At 41.2% G+C, this 16792-nt stretch overlaps 1 protein-coding gene across 1 annotated transcript in view; it reads right to left on the reverse strand.

Annotated features, from left to right (window-relative positions):
• The window catches only part of gpm6bb (glycoprotein M6Bb), a 239188-nt gene that overhangs the window by 98377 nt on the left and 124019 nt on the right, over window positions 1-16792 (reverse strand). The gene's annotated exons all lie outside the window — the stretch shown is intronic.

Raw genomic sequence — 16792 nt, forward strand, 5'->3', positions numbered from 1 at the left:
GAAAGATGACTGCAGCAATGTACAGAGACATCCTGGATGAAAACCTGCTCCAGAGCGCTCTTGACCTCAGACTGGGGCGACGGTTCATCTTTCAGCAGGACCACGACCCTAAGCACACAGCCAAGATATCAAAGGTGTGGCTTCAGGACAACTCTGAATGTTCTTGAGTGGCCCAGCCAGAGCCCAGACTTGAATCTGATTGAACATCTCTGGAGAGATCTTAAAATGGCTGTGCACCGACGCTTCCCATCCAACCTGATGGAGCTTGAGAGGTGCTGCAAAGAGGAATGGGCGAAACTGGCCAAGGATAGGTGTGCCAAGCTTGTGGCATCATATTCAAAAAGACTTGAGGCTGTAATTGCTGCCAAAGGTGCATCAACAAAGTATTGAGCAAAGGCTGTGAATACTTATGTACGTGTGATTTCTCAGTTTTTTTATTTTTAATAAATTTGCAAAAACCTCAAGTAAACTTTTTTCACGTTGTCATTATGGGGTGTTGTGTGCAGAATTCTGAGGAAAAAATGAAATTAATCCATTTTAGAATAAAGCTGTAACATAACAAAATGTGGAAAAAGAGATGCGTTGTGAATACTTTCTGGATGCACTGTACATTGTGCTCTGGAGCCACCCTTACACCTATAATGAGAGATAAGGAGGCCACAGTTGTATACTGTATCTTTGTTATAAAGGACACATGCGTTAAAATAGATAGATAAATAGAACTTAATTTGGCCACAGGGGAAAAATTGGCTTAAAGGTTGCAACAGATTAATGTGCTGAAATTCAAAATAACACGCCTAACAGATTAAGTATATTCAGATGTGAAAGTACGGGATATGTACATTTCATAAACATCATCCATTCTAAAAGAGATTTCTCTGCAGTGGTTGTATAGTTTAAAGTAAAAGGCTGCAAACTGAATCCATCCATCCCTGAATTTTGTAAACCTGGTGAACCAGCAGGAAGACGGAGAAGCTGGAGTCAATCCCAGCCAACATCGGGCAAAAGGCAGGAACAATCCCTGGATAGGGTGCTGGTGAACACACACACACACACACACACACACACACAAATCAGAGGTAAATTTTGCATCACCAGTCCATCTAACCTGCATGTTCTTGGACTGAGGGAGAGACTGGAATTCTCAGAGGAAATCCATGTGGACAACATGCCAGTTTCATGCATGGAGAATCATGGACTTGAACCCCAGTCTCCTTGTTGTGAAACAGCAACACTACTACTGTGTCACCGTCACAAGCAAAATAAAGAGATAAAAAGAAACCAGTGGTGAAGGAGAAGATCTGGTGGCAGTCGTTTCACTGACTAGTGCCCCTGCCTGACAGATCCCAGGTTCAAGTCATGCACTTGGGTGTTGTCCGTGTGTAGAATTCTGGGCTTTAGTTTGGTACTCGGGTTTTCCAGTCTGTTAATTGTCTCCAACTGAATGTGCAATGGACGAGTGCCCTGTCCAGGTTTAGTTCTCACTTTGCGTTTAGAGTTTTTTAACTCAGAACTGCACTAAACCGACTTGACCATCTTATGTTATGAAACAGAAAGTTCTAAAAGTGTCTTTTATGGTTTACTTTATTTTCCTCTTACAAGATGGCTAACATCTTCACTGTTTGCGTCTGCGGCATGGGTAACGGCACAGAGCCGATGACAAAAGTCTTCTGGAGATCAAACAAACCCACAAATGTTTCACATCTTGAGCGCAGACACAGCCGGGAGCAAAGATGCATGAAAGTTAATAAGAGGCCAACACGAGCAGCGCAAAAAGAGGGGTTTTTTGTTGGGTTTCTTTTTTCCACGCAAAACTACCTGTGGGAAGGAAGCCCGTCTAACGCTAATTAGCAGAAATGTAACTCATAAACATATTTTACGCCTCGGGGACAGAATGACCAAAAGCTAAACAGCAGCAACACTCTGCTGGAATAAACATGAGCAGTACCTGCTTTTGTTTTCTAGAGCCCAACTTTCTTTATTCGTTCTTCTCAAAAGAGGGGCCTACAGAGTTCAGTGTCCGTTAGCAAGACATAACGTGGGAATCCTAATTAATTTCCCTATTATTAAAATCAATTGTGCTGCGCTAGCAGACAGAGCCCATGAGAACCCAGTCGTTTGCAGGCAGTCTGAAGGCCATGGGTCTTCACGGGTGAATGAACTTTTAAAATCTATTCAGCTCTGCTCTCAATACATAATAACAAACAGCACGGCTCTCACAATGCACACCCCTAGATTGTGGGCTGCTGCCGCTGCATCATCGCCATTATTATTCATATCTCAGCGCCGAGATCAGCAAAATACAAAATAAGAAGCAAAACAGTATAACCAAGGTGCTTAGAAGAAATGCAGCATAAATTTCCAACAACCTTGCAAAAGAAATGTACATGGCATCCTTTCAATATTACTGAATTATTTCAACTTCATTTCGGACTTGAACTCTAAAGACGTCTGTCAGACGAAGTGGAAGAAAAAAAAATAAACGCTTTCATGTTGTTTTAATGCATCGGCAGAAATAAATGAAAAACATATTGCTGAGATCTAAGTGAGGCACGCTAAGATGCTGAAGATCGTAAAATGTGAAATGCAGTGAAAATTTTGAAACAGCGAGCACATTTTTTTTTATTCAAGTGGATGATTCTAATTAGGCACCCGCAAAACTGCTAGAGAGTGGAAAAAAAAAAGAAAACAGAAATAAAAATAACACTACTGTACTTTTTTTGCATTGACTTTTGTATTTCTCAGAAGGCAAATAAATATAAGAGGTTAAGCTAATTTCAAAATATTGTGAAAATAAAGCAGTAGGAAAAAAAAAAGAAATACAAATCTTCCATTTTTGATAGGATTCCTGCAACTCTGGAGAATTGTTTGAAACTTGTAAAAATATCATCCATTCATTCTTTTCTTACCCGACTGGCTTTTTCCATTATGGGGTAACATAGTGAAAGAGCCCACCTCAGAGACTGTAGTGCTAGGCAGAAGTCTGGAAGGTGGGCTCCAGTCACCTCCAAGGCAAGCACAGCACACATCCATACCTACATCCATCCATCCCAAATTAGCATCCACATGGTCATACATTTTAAAACAAGTTAATCTAATTATAGGGTAACTACCAGTGCTGCCCATCGAAGTCCGGGTTGAAATCATAAGTAATCAATGTGACCATAGACCATCTATTGGAATGCATTTTGTAATGAATGTAGTAATAAAATGCATTACATTTGTCATTCCAACAGATAGCATGTCACAAACATGTGCAATAATACAACATATTGTTACAAATGTCTGTAATGTGCCATCTGTTGGAAAGACAAAAGCAATATCTCTGTTAGCAGCGTTAATGTTTGTGATGGGCGACATGGTGGCGCACTGGTAGCGCTGCTGCCTCGCAATTAGGAGACCTGGGTTCGCTTCCCGGGTCCTCCCTGCGTGGAGTTTGCATGTTCTCCCCGTGTCTGCGTGGGTTTCCTCCGGGTGCTCCGGTTTCCTCCCACAGTCCAAAGACATGCAGGTAAAGTGGATTGGCGATTCTAAATTGGTCCTAGTGTGTGCTTGGTGTGTGGGTGTGTGTCCTGTGGTGGGCTGGCGCCCTGCCCGGGATTGATTCTTGCCTTGCGCCCTGTGTTGGCTGGGATTGGCTCCAGCAGACCCCCGTGACCCTGTATTCGGATTCAGTGGGTTGGAAAATGGATGGATGGATGGATGATTTAGCAATAAAATGCATGCATTTGTCATTCCAGTAGATGGTGCATCACAAACATGTGCAATAATAAAATGCATTTCTACAAATGTCTGTAAAGTGCCATTTGTTGGAATAACAAACACAATGCATACGTCTCGTTATATGTCATTTGGTATGGGATTGGTAAAAGCAGCGTTAATGTTTGTGATGTGTGTAGCAATAAAATGTATTGTATTTGTCATTCCAGCAGATGGTGCATCACAAACATGTGCAATAATAAAATGCATTTCTACAAATGTCTTTAATGTGCCATTTGTTGGAATAACAAACACAATGCATATGTCTGTGTTACATGTCATTTGTTATGGGATTCATAAAAAGGCAGTGGTCATGTCTGTGATGCATGTAGCAAAAAAAAATCATTGCATCTGTCATTCCAACAGATGGTGGATCACAAACATTTGTAATAATAAAATGCATTGCACCAAATGTTTGTGATGCACCCTCTGTTGGAATGACTAATGCAATGCATATGTCTCTCTTATATGACATTTGGTATAGGATTGTCAAAAGCAGTGTTAATACTTGCGATGCACAATCTATTGGAATGACAAGTGCAAAACATTTTATTATTACAAATGTCTGTTATGTACCATCTATTGAAATGAAAAATGCAATGCATATTATTACTACAAGTGTTTGTGATGTGCAATCTGTTGGAATGTCTAAGACACAGCAACCCGACAGGCACATAGACACATCAATTTACTAAGGTGGGTAGGGGGCTGGAGTTAATACTGACCAGTCTGGGTGCAAGGCATGAATGAACCCTGAATGGGATGCCAGTCTATCACAAGCCATGTTCACATCCCCACTTCTTGAAATTCGCTCCACCTCCAGTTTAGTGAAATTGTGGAAATGTATGGGAACTTACTTTGCCGAACTCAGAACAATAAACTGAAGTCAATGCCAAAAAAGAAACTGAACTAGTGTGGAGTGAATGGCGCAATGGTCCTATAATGGTGCTGGTAGATTATTGCAGCCCTGGGCCATGAGGCAGCAGTGCTAACTGTGTACTAAGGCTTGCCCCCCTACAGATCTGACAGCAGGTGCTCACCTGATGTGAACTGAAAAGCTGAGTGCTTTGCTTTTTTTCCCTGATGCTTTTGCTCACTCACTGCTGCTGCTACCAAATAAGCACAACACTAAAGGATGTGGAATCTTCACTCCATCCTGTTTGCATCATCTGCACAGCATTATATACAGTACGTGTTTGTCCCATCCATCATTCATCGGCTGCTACAGCTCTTCATGGAGCTGTACTGCATAGCTGCCTAATGAGCTGATACAAATTGATACACACAATACTACAATTGGAGGAATGGCAGACACATAGGAGGCTTGGACAATCTTCAGAACTTACAAAATGCAATTTGATGCAGAAAAGTGCTAAATCAATGGAAAAAGGAACATCAATTATGAATACAAGATGGGAGACACTGTCCTACAGGAAACAACCTCGGACACGAATTTAGGGCTTCATGTTAACACAACTTTTTCATTGACTAAGCAATGCACAGAAGTGATTAAAAATGCATATAAAATGTTAGGCTATATCATTAAAACTGTCGACTGTAAATCAAGGGACATTATCCTTAGACTATATAATGAACTTGTGACACTACATCTGGAGTACTGAGTGCAGTTCTGGTCACCACGTTGCAAGAAAGATAGAACAGCACTTGAAGTTGTGCAGAGGAGAGCAACCAAGAGCATCCCAAGACTTAAGGACATGTCCTACAGTGACAGACTCGGAGAACTAAACCTGTTTAGTCTCGAGCAGAGGAGACTGTGTGTGGACCTAATCCAGGTCTTCAAAATCCTCAAAGGTATTGATAAAGTAGATCCAGAAACAATTCATTCAACTAAATGGTGAATCACCAATTGAAATTAAGGGGAAGCGTGTTTAGGACTGAATTCAGGAAGCACTTCTTTGCACAAAGACTTGTTTGATTCAAACCACCGAGACATGGGGTTGAAGCAGAAACCTTGACCACCTTAACCAAGCATCAGCTCAGCTATTAGTTAAACAAATGGTCTCCTCTCGTTTGTCAAATTTCTTCTTCTGTTTCTAACTGCAGTAGCCCATAGACTGTCTAGTGGTATAAAGATGCAGGTTCAAATCCCTGCACTGACTTACTTGATAGCTCTGAGTGCATTGTGCTTTAATATCTGGGACCCTCGTCCCACGTGATGGACAGCTGCCATGTCCAGGGCTCTTTCCGTCTTTGTGTTCAATGCTGCCACGGTGGGCTCTGGACCCCTGCCTTGGATTAAGTGGGTTTGACTATGACTGACGGACTAACGTAAACTCAGACTTTTAATCAGATGTGTAGCGTGGTCATAGTGTGGGTGGGTGGCATGGGCTGGGGGGTATTTTAGGCCACACTTTTAGCCTTTGTGTTAAAAAATGAAGCAATGTCATCCTTTGTCGATTAATTCACAAGAGAGTGCTACTCATCTCTAAATCAGAGGGTGGGTGCATTAATTACATTTACATTTACTTGTTTCATAGACTCTCTTATCTAATTAATTAGCATCATAAGCGCGAAGTTCAATATTCTGAATAAACAATAGTGAGACATTGTGATAATGACAAACAGTAGCAATTAAATAGATAAACGGAAATAAACAGAAAAAAAAATCAAAAGCGCACGCGTTGACAGGCCAAGAGCCGTCAAGCAGGCCCAGTGACAAGATGAGATTGCGGGGCTTGAGCACAAACTGAAAATGAGAGTTTTCAGTATATTCTTGAAGATGGGGAAAAACAAACTAATTCAAATGAAGACTAGAAGGTTGTTCCAGGACTTTGAGGGGAGGATTGAGAAGATAGGGTCTTGCAAACTAGCATTATCAGGCCGCCTGAGGGTCAGACCACAGGACCCTAGTGGGGACATGAAAAGATCATGAAGGTATGGAGACTCACTCAAATGGACCCTGTCTGGCAGCCATGTAGGGTTGCACAAAGGTAATTAATTATTAAGAAGCCAATAAAGAGAAACAAAGGCTGGCATTACATGAGCGGACATTTCAAAAGAGCCAAAGTGCAATGTTCTGGAGGTCCAGCAAGAGCAGAGTTTAGTCATCAGAGGACCATATCCTGCATTAGGTGCAGCCTTGAGGATGTGTCCTGACGTCACACAGGAAGAATCATTCTGATGCTCTACATGTTAGTCCTCCTCTCGGGCTCCTGACAGTCTATAAGATATCTTAATGCTGCTTCTGGTGGAAACATCACAGTGTAGCAAGGCCAGGGCCGATGTTAGTGTTTAAAATATAAGAGGAGACCACACAGTCCATCAATATCATTTGCTTAGCTGATAAGAAAGGTTTCACCAAGATATTTTCTAAAAACTGTCAGTCTTTTACTCTGAATACATGACTAAGTAGATCGTTTTGGCTTCCTACAAAGAAGTGGGAATACTTGCTGAATTCTACCTTGAACGCACTTCTCCTTAACTTCCACCGATGTCCTCGAGTATGCGCTTCATACTGGGAGTTGATGAGCTGGAAGTGATGTTCTGATGGCGCATACGGTAATTATAAAGCCGTGACTATTTTGGGCTCTGGATTGTCTGCACACGTGTGATGAATATCTCACACTCCCACAAGCTCTGTGACACTAAGGGCAGGTAACCAAAGTACCTGAGAACTAATGTAATACATTTAGCTAAACAAACTTTTTTTGCAGTCATTTTATGTAAATATTCTGCAATAAAACAAGCCATGTTAATTATGATTTAAAGTTTTATAGTATGAAATATATGAGAAAATTCTGGAATGCCCTTCCGCTTTTAATCTGCTGTGTTTTCTTACCTTGTGGTCAAATCTGAAAGAACTAAGGCCATATAGCTGTTATAGTCAAGAGCTGCTGCCTTAGTTTCAGAAGACGTGTGTCTGTCCGGTGGGCCAGTGGTTAGCAATGCTGCCTCATGGATCCAATGCCCTGCATCCACTGACGTATGTGTGGAGTTCTCATGTTCTCTCAGCTTTTATCGGACGTCCTGGGTTTCACTTAAGGTATTGCAATTCTCCTCATACAGGTGAGTAGCACTGAACTCTATGTCCTACACATACGCCATCTCTGTTGGCCCCTTCCTCTCGATCCTTATCTGTCACACATCCTTGTCATTCCAGGTTTTGAGGGTGGCCCCTGGGTAATCATTACCCTTTTTACCCCCACTACAATGTCTATGATTTCAAAGTCACAACTCTAAACTGACAATGAACTGATGTCCGTTTCTGCCTTTTGACCAGTTCTACAAAGATGGGCTATGATCCCTCATGACCGTTAATTGGATTCAGTGGTTATGATAAAGCTGAGTTGCTAAAAAAACTATCAAAGAAGAAAGGAAGAGAGTGTGTGTGTGTCCCCACTGACTGTATGCGGGTCGCCTTCACTTTGGAGTATTAGTAAATACACTTCATGGACGTCAAGTTTCTTTATCACTTCACCACTGAATAACTTAATAGTAAGCTGAGTTTGGGGCAGCAATGTTGTGGCCAGCTGCTGCAGGTGTCATGGGTCATTTCTATGAGCAAATCTGTATGTATCAATTTATATCTTACCATAGATGTGTAAAGATTATATCACCTTCCAGGATTAACCCTTTAGGATATTACACCAGGTGACACAGTGTTTAGGGGTGCTCTAATATCAGGGACCCTCATCCCCTGTGATGGACAGCTGCCATGTCCAGGGCTCTTTCCGTCTTTGTGTTCAGTGCTGCCAAGGTGGGCTCTGGACCCCTGCCTTGGATTAAGTGGGTTTGACTATGACTGACGGACTAACGTAAACTCAGACTTTTAATCAGATGTGTACCGTGGTCATAGTGTGGGTGGGTGGCACGGGCTCAAGGAGACTGGGTTTGATCACCGACTACATGGAAACAGAACCTTCTCCCCATGTCTGAATTGTTTATTCTTCTGGTGTTCCGGTTTTCAACTCATATCCCAAATTCAAGCAGACAGTGGTTAATTGTAGACTGTGTGAGAGTGCTTGGTAATAGACTGTCTCCATGTCTAGGAATGGTTTCCGCCTTGCTCTCAACATAGCCTAGATGGATAGGTTAGACACTGAAAATAAGTATGCTATACAGTATGATCTTGGGAATGATGTCATTTAGTGTAATCTGTGATGAGAACGGCATAGAACATTTAATGACAGATTACTACTAAAAAGAAATGTGGTACAGTTTAGAAGGTAAGAGATCTGACAATACAGCAGCTGTGTCTTCATGGACTTTCTATTAAAATACATGAACTGTTCACTGAGCCACTACAGCAGCATACATCACTTTGATGATGGCAGAATGTCTGGAAACATGGTCAGACATAGAGGCTCATTATTGTTGTGGCATATGGTTGTGGGATACTCGAGGCAGGACATTTATTGAAAACGGCCTAGGCGGCTGCACAGAGGAGTCGTCTTACAGAATGGTAATGTCAGACTGCACACTTCAAACATCAGTCAAGGGCTGTTATGGCTGGACTATCAGTCTTACAGCCAAGATCCTGAAAAAAGTCAACTTCATCTGCATTAGGGTGGTAAGCAGTTTGTAACTAATGTTGATGTACAGAATGATGGAATATGTTGGCTGCACCGTCTTGACACTGAGTGGGGAGAGGCACCTTAATGTCACGATGGGACAAAGTCTGGAGATTAGCAGCTTTACTTGAACATGTCTTACAGTATGTTTAGCTTTTAAATGTACAAGCGTTCAAATAATAACATAAATGTAGGAGCATTGAGGCTGTGTTACTCTATTTTTTTGATATAGCCATGTTTCACTCCAGCTGTCTTCATTTTAGATAATGTAAGTGTACATGTTTTTTTAGCCAACTTCTCCTTGCAATGTCCAGTTTTCTTTGGTGCCCTAAGACTCTCAAAGAGCTTACCGTGACCCCTAAAATCAGTCTATCCAGTTCTGCTAAGTGCAATCTGCAGTAATGTGTGCATTGGTCTCAAATTTTCTGTTTTTTGTTTTGTGTCCTGCCCCACCATAACCTATCATCTATGGGGGCGGAGCGAAAGCTTTAGATTCGTCAAAAATTTCAATCTCCGGTTTTCGGCAGGTCTTGATGTTTTAGGGTCCCCCGACATCAACATCTCGATGGTGTGTGTGTGTGTCACAGTTTCTTGAGGACGGTCTAGAGTTAAAACGGCTGGACGGAAAAATACCAACCTCGAAATTTAAGCCTGTTATTAGATGACGACGTGCTGATTAGTTTTAGAGACCAAATCATGCAAGAGAAAGAGGCACTTTAGAGGAACCCTCAAATACCGTAATTCTGCAATTCATTATGAATTCTTCTTATCACTTGCTACTGTAATGACATATTTTATGATCAGAAAGTAAATAATTACTGTAATGTTATACAATAGTTCAGGTAACTTGGTTCTTAGGGCGCAAACTCTACTGATGCCCACGTACGAAATTTTTCACATGTCGTACTCTAAAACCCACTTGATCCAGCACAGAGCTGTGGGGCAGCTCCTCAGTGGCATACTACAGTACAGAATGCTCAGTCTCATGAAATTAACTGATTGTTCAGCAGCAATTTATTAAAAACTGAAACATTTTATGATAAATGAATAAGCATACAAATTGTTATGAAGCACTGGTTAGGAAAGTGAAGATGAACAATTTTGTAATTCAATCCTGTCTGATTTGCTTTACAGAATTTGTAATGTCAACCAAGGCACATGTGCACATAGAACACAATTTAAATTGAATACTTAGAATTAACAACACGCTGCCAACTAACAATAAGTGAAACAGCGCTCATTTCACATACAGTTTTGTGAAGTTGTACCTATAATTTGTTTTGTAGTTAACTTCACAACTGCAAAATTCACTAAAATTATATTTTTTGGGTGGAAAGCAAGTAATACTGCTCTCTAATGTCAATCTCACATTTCATGACTTACATATTTAGGTTGGAAAGCAAGAAATATTGTTCTCTAAAGCTGATCTCACATGACATGACTTCTGGTTGGAAGGTGTGTCATGTCATCTGTATTTGTAGATCTCGTCACTGGAGCATGTCAAGTTAATTGACTGAAAATTACTCCCCATGTCACATTTACCGACTGAGCACCAACTTTCTAGCACAGTTGAGCTCGTCTCCTTTTTGTGATAACCAATAGCATGCTGCCTGATGGACTCCGAGCTGTATGAAGGGTTAATAGGCACAGCAAGTTCAGTCACAGTTTCTCTTTTTCTCTTTTTTCCATCCTGCTATGATATGTCAACATGAGACATCACGCAGATGAGCTTCTTTTCTGCTTATGAGGACCAAATCCCCCGTGTTCCTTATTCCTCCTTGCCGCATTATATTTATTGATCTTCCAGATGAGCGTTCATTGGTTGTCAGCTCTCATGCACACGGAGTCCACCACTATGACTAAAGACAAAGATTTTGTAAGAGTAAGTTCTGGACTGGTTTGTGGCATTCGCTGGGCATGTCACATTGTGGGACTGACTTAAGAAGAGTGTGCCACCAACTGCCTCCAATTAAGATTTTGTAAATGAAGACTACGACTGAAAATCACTGGAAAAGTCCAAAGGTCTTTCCTCTGCTACTCTGCAGCACCGCCAGATGTTTCATGGTTCCTTCTGTGGTATAGTGGGTCCGCGGCTTCAAAAAAAAGGGCCAGTTTTAAATCCATAAAGCCGTGTCACTCACCGTGGGCGTGATTGCACAACCACGGGGAGTTAATGAGGTAGTTGGAGTGAGTCGCACCTGCATGTGCGGGAACGATCATTCTCGATTGCTTCACTGGCTTCCTGTGGCATGTGATTAAGGCGCTGTGCCCATGGAGACGTGAGGGTATAAATACGGGTCGGCACAAGGAAAAGGGGAAGAAATCAAAAATGGGAGGAAATCAAAGACGAGAGGAAAAAGGATTGAAAGTGAAGGAAGTTAAAGGATGTGAAAGGCAGTCTTAGAAGGATGATCTGGCCACCTGAAAGGAGGAGACCGCATGAGCCGGGGCCCCGTGAAGGAGCGTTAGCTGTGGCGCTCTAGGGGCTAGTTTGCCCCACTGAATATTCGGGTGGAGTGTGGCGAGCAAGACAGGTGCCCTCCCTAGGCTTCTGAGGTGTGACCACGTGAGTGTGAAGGAAGAAGGGAGAAGAACCGACCTCGGACGGTCTGGCCATGATGCCTGGAGGCAGCCAAGATGGAGGTCGGCCGAAAGGAGCTTGTGGCTGCTGAGTCTCCGCCGGCTACGCGAGCAATGGGTGAGCCGGGGAGAAAGAGAAGAAGGTGGGCTGAGATTAGGAGGAGTTAGTCTGCATTTTAACCTCAGATTTTTAACGGATTTATTTATTGATTCTTATCCTCACTTTCACAATGATTTTTATGGATTTATATGTGTACTTTGTTTTTGAACACTGCACCATTGACACTTTTGTTGGTTTTACTTGTGTTTTGACTTTGCTTTTAATAAAAGCACTTGAGCACTTTTTCCATCATCCTCTGGCATCATCAGTGAATTATCCTCGTTTGTCAGCTCATCTTGGTCTTAACTATGGACAGCGTTGGTTCCGCAGACTCCCATGTTGGAAGAGGGAGTCTGTAGCAGACCGGCATCATCACACCTTCCATGTGGCTTTGCACACTTCCAGCTTGTACTTTCATGCCACTGGCTGCACGTTCCACTAATTGGGTCACAGATAACACCACCTCTGCTGACTTTCCCTAACTCAGGAAGCCGATCTACATACCCAGCCAACTGAATTCCAGCAACAGAAATGTGCCAGCAGGTTCGTGCTCTCTAGGTTTGCCCTCCACTTTCAATGCTCTGAACCATAATAAATTGTGCCCATGAAGAAGAAGGTTGCAGATGAGACAAAAATGCATGTGCTAATGGTGTGAATTTTGCTTACGTTGAAAAGCAATTTGTTTTCCTGCTTTTTTTAAAGCAAAACCTTTTCTATGAATTCAACTTTGTGCAGATCGCTTTGCTCATTATTACTGTCAACCTTAGAGGCTCTCATTTTGACTTTCATAGAAAGAAAGAAAAACATCTCTTTGTTGAGTTTTCACGTTCCAAGGGCTTCTCTCTGGGTACTCTGGTTTTCCTCTCATATCCCCAAAGATGTACAGGTTAGATTAACTGGCAATTCCACATTGACCTGTAAAAGTGAGTGAGATTGACGGTGATTAATGGGCCTTGTGTGCTTCCTGTCTTGTGTCTCATGTTGCCAGATAACCTCCAGCTACCCACAAACCTGAGCAGAGAATGTTAGGCTTCAAAATGTTAGGTTATGTTATGTAAAAGATTACCTCATTGATTTGGCAGAAATATTCACTAAGAAAAAAAACACTAATTTCTAATGTTAAATGTAGGCAGTTTCACAGCCTTTAAGATAAAGATTTATTTCTACTGCTGACAGTTTTATCTAAAGCAACTTAAGCCCAGCAATGTGTGGCATACTGTACAATGTACTGCTGATTATTTTTCAGCTGGACAGATTAAGTGTAAATTTATGAAGAGGGTCATTTGAAGTCAGGAATTAACCTCAGCTAAGATAAACCCAGCAGGCACTGCAGCCCTACATGTGTGGAACTGGACACTCTTGATTTAGGATGGTTTGACCTGTCACAGGGGGACACTTACAAAAGAACTGCCTTTTGGATTTCCCTTTCCTTTTTAACATAAACTGCCAAACAGCTCCAAGATGTACAGAAAAGCCAAAGAGGGAGTGTGAAAGATTGCCTTAGCTCAATGGATTCATTTTAAAGCTCATATTACTGCAGGTTTGAAACAGATGACATTACAAAACACGGGGAGATACTGTGACATTAGTCTTGATTTATCTATGTGTGATTAAAGTGAGTACACTTAAAAGTATAAATGCATTTTTATTTGTTTTACTCAAATAAAAAAATGTAGTAAACAGCCCTTCCAACAAGAAAAGTACAGCTATTATTTATCAAACCCACAAATTATCCCTATGATTACATTATTTTCTTATAGCAGCAGTTCAGACATAAATAAACGAGGTTTTAAAGTGAGGATAATGTGCTTTAGTTAAGTGACCTGAAGCTTCTTCCTCAGCTGGCAGTTGAAAACTGACATCAATAACAACCACCGCATCCTTGGGGGCCATCCTATTGATTCTGAAGGAAGTTTCAGGTTTTGACCAATGGCTTCAATACCTTTCTTATAAAAACTCCCACGCTTCCTTTGGGAATAAAGTAGGCTGCATTTTATGTCTACAGGTGGAATCAATCAAGTTCAGTTTTGGTCAAATGAGAAAAAGAAATGTTTGGGAATTAATTCATTTGAACTAAAATCTATCTATCTATCTATCTATCTATCTATCTATCTATCTATCTATCTATCTATCTATCTATCTATCTATCTATCTATCTATCTATCTATCTATCTATCTATCTATCTATCTATCTATTAAGAAAGTACCTTTCTTATCTATCTGCAGTATCTATCTATCTATTATATAGTGCCCTTCATGTCTGTCAATCTATCTATCTATCTATTATAAAGTACCTTTCTTATCTATCTATCTATCTCATCTCTCATCTCATTTTCTTGAACGACTTTTCCTGGTGAGGGTCGCGGTGGCAGCAGGTTTAGCAGGTCAGCCCAGACTCCCCTGTCCCCAGCTGAGAGATATAATCCCTTAAGTGTGTTCTGGGTCTGCTGCAGGGCCACTACAGTGAGATGCCCATGGGTTATCCATACAACATGCCCAGACCTCCTCAACTGGCTCCTCTCGATCTGGTGGATCAGTGATTCTACTCTGAGGCTCTTTCGACTTGCTGGGCTTCTCACCCTATCCCGAAGTGTCAGCCCTGGCACCCTGTGAAGAAACCGCACTTCTCCCAGTTGTACTTGTGATCTCATTCTTTTGATGAATACCCAAGGTGAGGACGGGGATTTAAGTCGAGTGTTAAACTGAGAGTTTTGTTTTTAGACTCTGCTCGGATCGGTGCCGACAGGATTTCAAGTGCTTGCTTGGTGAATATTCATACGGACTGTGGATGTTCTCCCAGTGTTCATTAGAGGCTTTCTTCAGGCACTGCAGTTTGCTGCCATTTCCCAAGTGACTTCCACGTTAGTCTGATGATGACCTGGTAGAGTAGTGTGTCAGTATAGATAGATAGATAGATAGATAGATAGATAGATAGATAGATAGATAGATAGATAGATAGATAGATAGATAGATAGATAGATAGATAGATAGATAGGTAGGTAGGTAGGTAGGTAGGTAGGTAGGTAGGTAGGTAGGTAGGTAGATAGATAGATAGATAGATAGATAGATAGATAGATAGATAGATAGATAGATAGATAGATAGATAGATAGATAGATAGATAGATAGATAGATAGATAGATACTTCATTAATCCCAAGGGGAAATTCACATACTCCAGGAGCAGCATATTGATAAAAAACAATATTAAATATTAAAGTGGCCTCTAATGCACTGGCACCACATCCAGGACAGGTTCATGCAATGTCCACAATGTGGACAGAATAGGCTCCAGCTTCCCATGACCGTTTGTCAGAAACTGCTGGTTCAGAAAGTGGATGGATGATTATTAAGTGTCCTTATTCTACATTTCAGTTACTTGTTCTATCCAAACTGAACATACAGTATCACCTTGTCTAGCAGAATCAGTTTTTAACCATCACAAACAGCGGTTAATGAACAGCGCCATCAGCAGGGGCTTGAAAGTGTACATATTATAATTATAGCAGCATCATTATAAAACTGAGACCGTAACATGATTTTTGACAAAAAAGTGCTTTCCACAGGCTATAATTTAACTAACTAAATGGCAACTTTAAACAAAATGAGGATGCTTTAATGTTAGAATGGGAGAAGCTTCTCCAGACATGGCCTTCTAGCTCCAGGCAAGATGACATCTTGTGGACCTTCGTGAGATGGAAAGCTTATAAAGCATTCCTGTGGTTGTAAGCAACAGGATGAATCAAAATGCATGTGCATAGCTGTGAGTACATAATAAAAAAAGAGCACAGTTGGAATAAACAAAAGAAAACAAGTACACATTTTTAAAGGATAACAGAAATCACTTGTGTTCTTCCTGCATTTTGGTTTTCTGGAAAGACTTATTCACAGACACTAACAAGCACATTACACTTAGGCAAAAAAGAGAAACAAAGTGGAGGAAACCAATCAGTATGACAGTACATTTCAACACTGCAGGGCCAGGTAAGTTCAGACCATAAATAGAGCTGGAGCCCAGTCTCTATCACAAGATAAATAAATGAAGACTTTTTAAATTTTAGTTTCTAGTGTAATGGGGATTTCTTAATAAACTCTCTGTTATAGACTAACCTATGGGAGACATCCTCAACAATAAAAGCAGGATCAGTTCCTTTCCATCATTCATCTTCAAGCCTTCTTAACCCAATTAAGAGATTCAGAGATCTGAGCTGGCAGCTATTCTGACAACACGGCTACAGACCAGCATTGCACACTGAGCATCACAGAAACAAATCACATTGGAGACAATTCTGAGGTGTCGGTATATCTAGTGGCATATGCTTTAGGATCGGAAAAAAACCCCCCTGGAAATTCATTCCCTGAAGATCACAGATGTTTGATGGTGTTTACTTTGCTCCATTCATTTTCATAAAAAGTAGAGCTATGGGGGTGCGCTTGTCCCAACTGAATCAGGCGTAAAACAAGAGTCTTCCTTGAATGGGACACCAGTCTATTATAAGGCATCAGGACGCTCAGGCACATTGGACAAATTTAAGTTCAAGCTCAGATTTAAATGTATTGCTATATACAGTACAGTGCAATACACTGAAATTCTGATACGAACATTTCCCGCAGACTAGTCACAGTATTAAAATACCAATGACAGACATTGAATACAACACAATACACAAATACAACATGTATCACGTGTATGAGTAGGAAAATGTCCTGACTGGCTCAAAAACATCAGAGTGATGCAGATTTGGTCTCACTCTTAGGAGGAGGAATAAAAACATTTTCTCAGATTTCCTATTTTAGAAAGTTACTTCTAACTTCACCAGGGGCC

This window comes from Erpetoichthys calabaricus, chromosome 4 (assembly GCF_900747795.2).
Source record: "Erpetoichthys calabaricus chromosome 4, fErpCal1.3, whole genome shotgun sequence".
Lineage (NCBI taxonomy): Eukaryota > Metazoa > Chordata > Cladistia > Polypteriformes > Polypteridae > Erpetoichthys > Erpetoichthys calabaricus.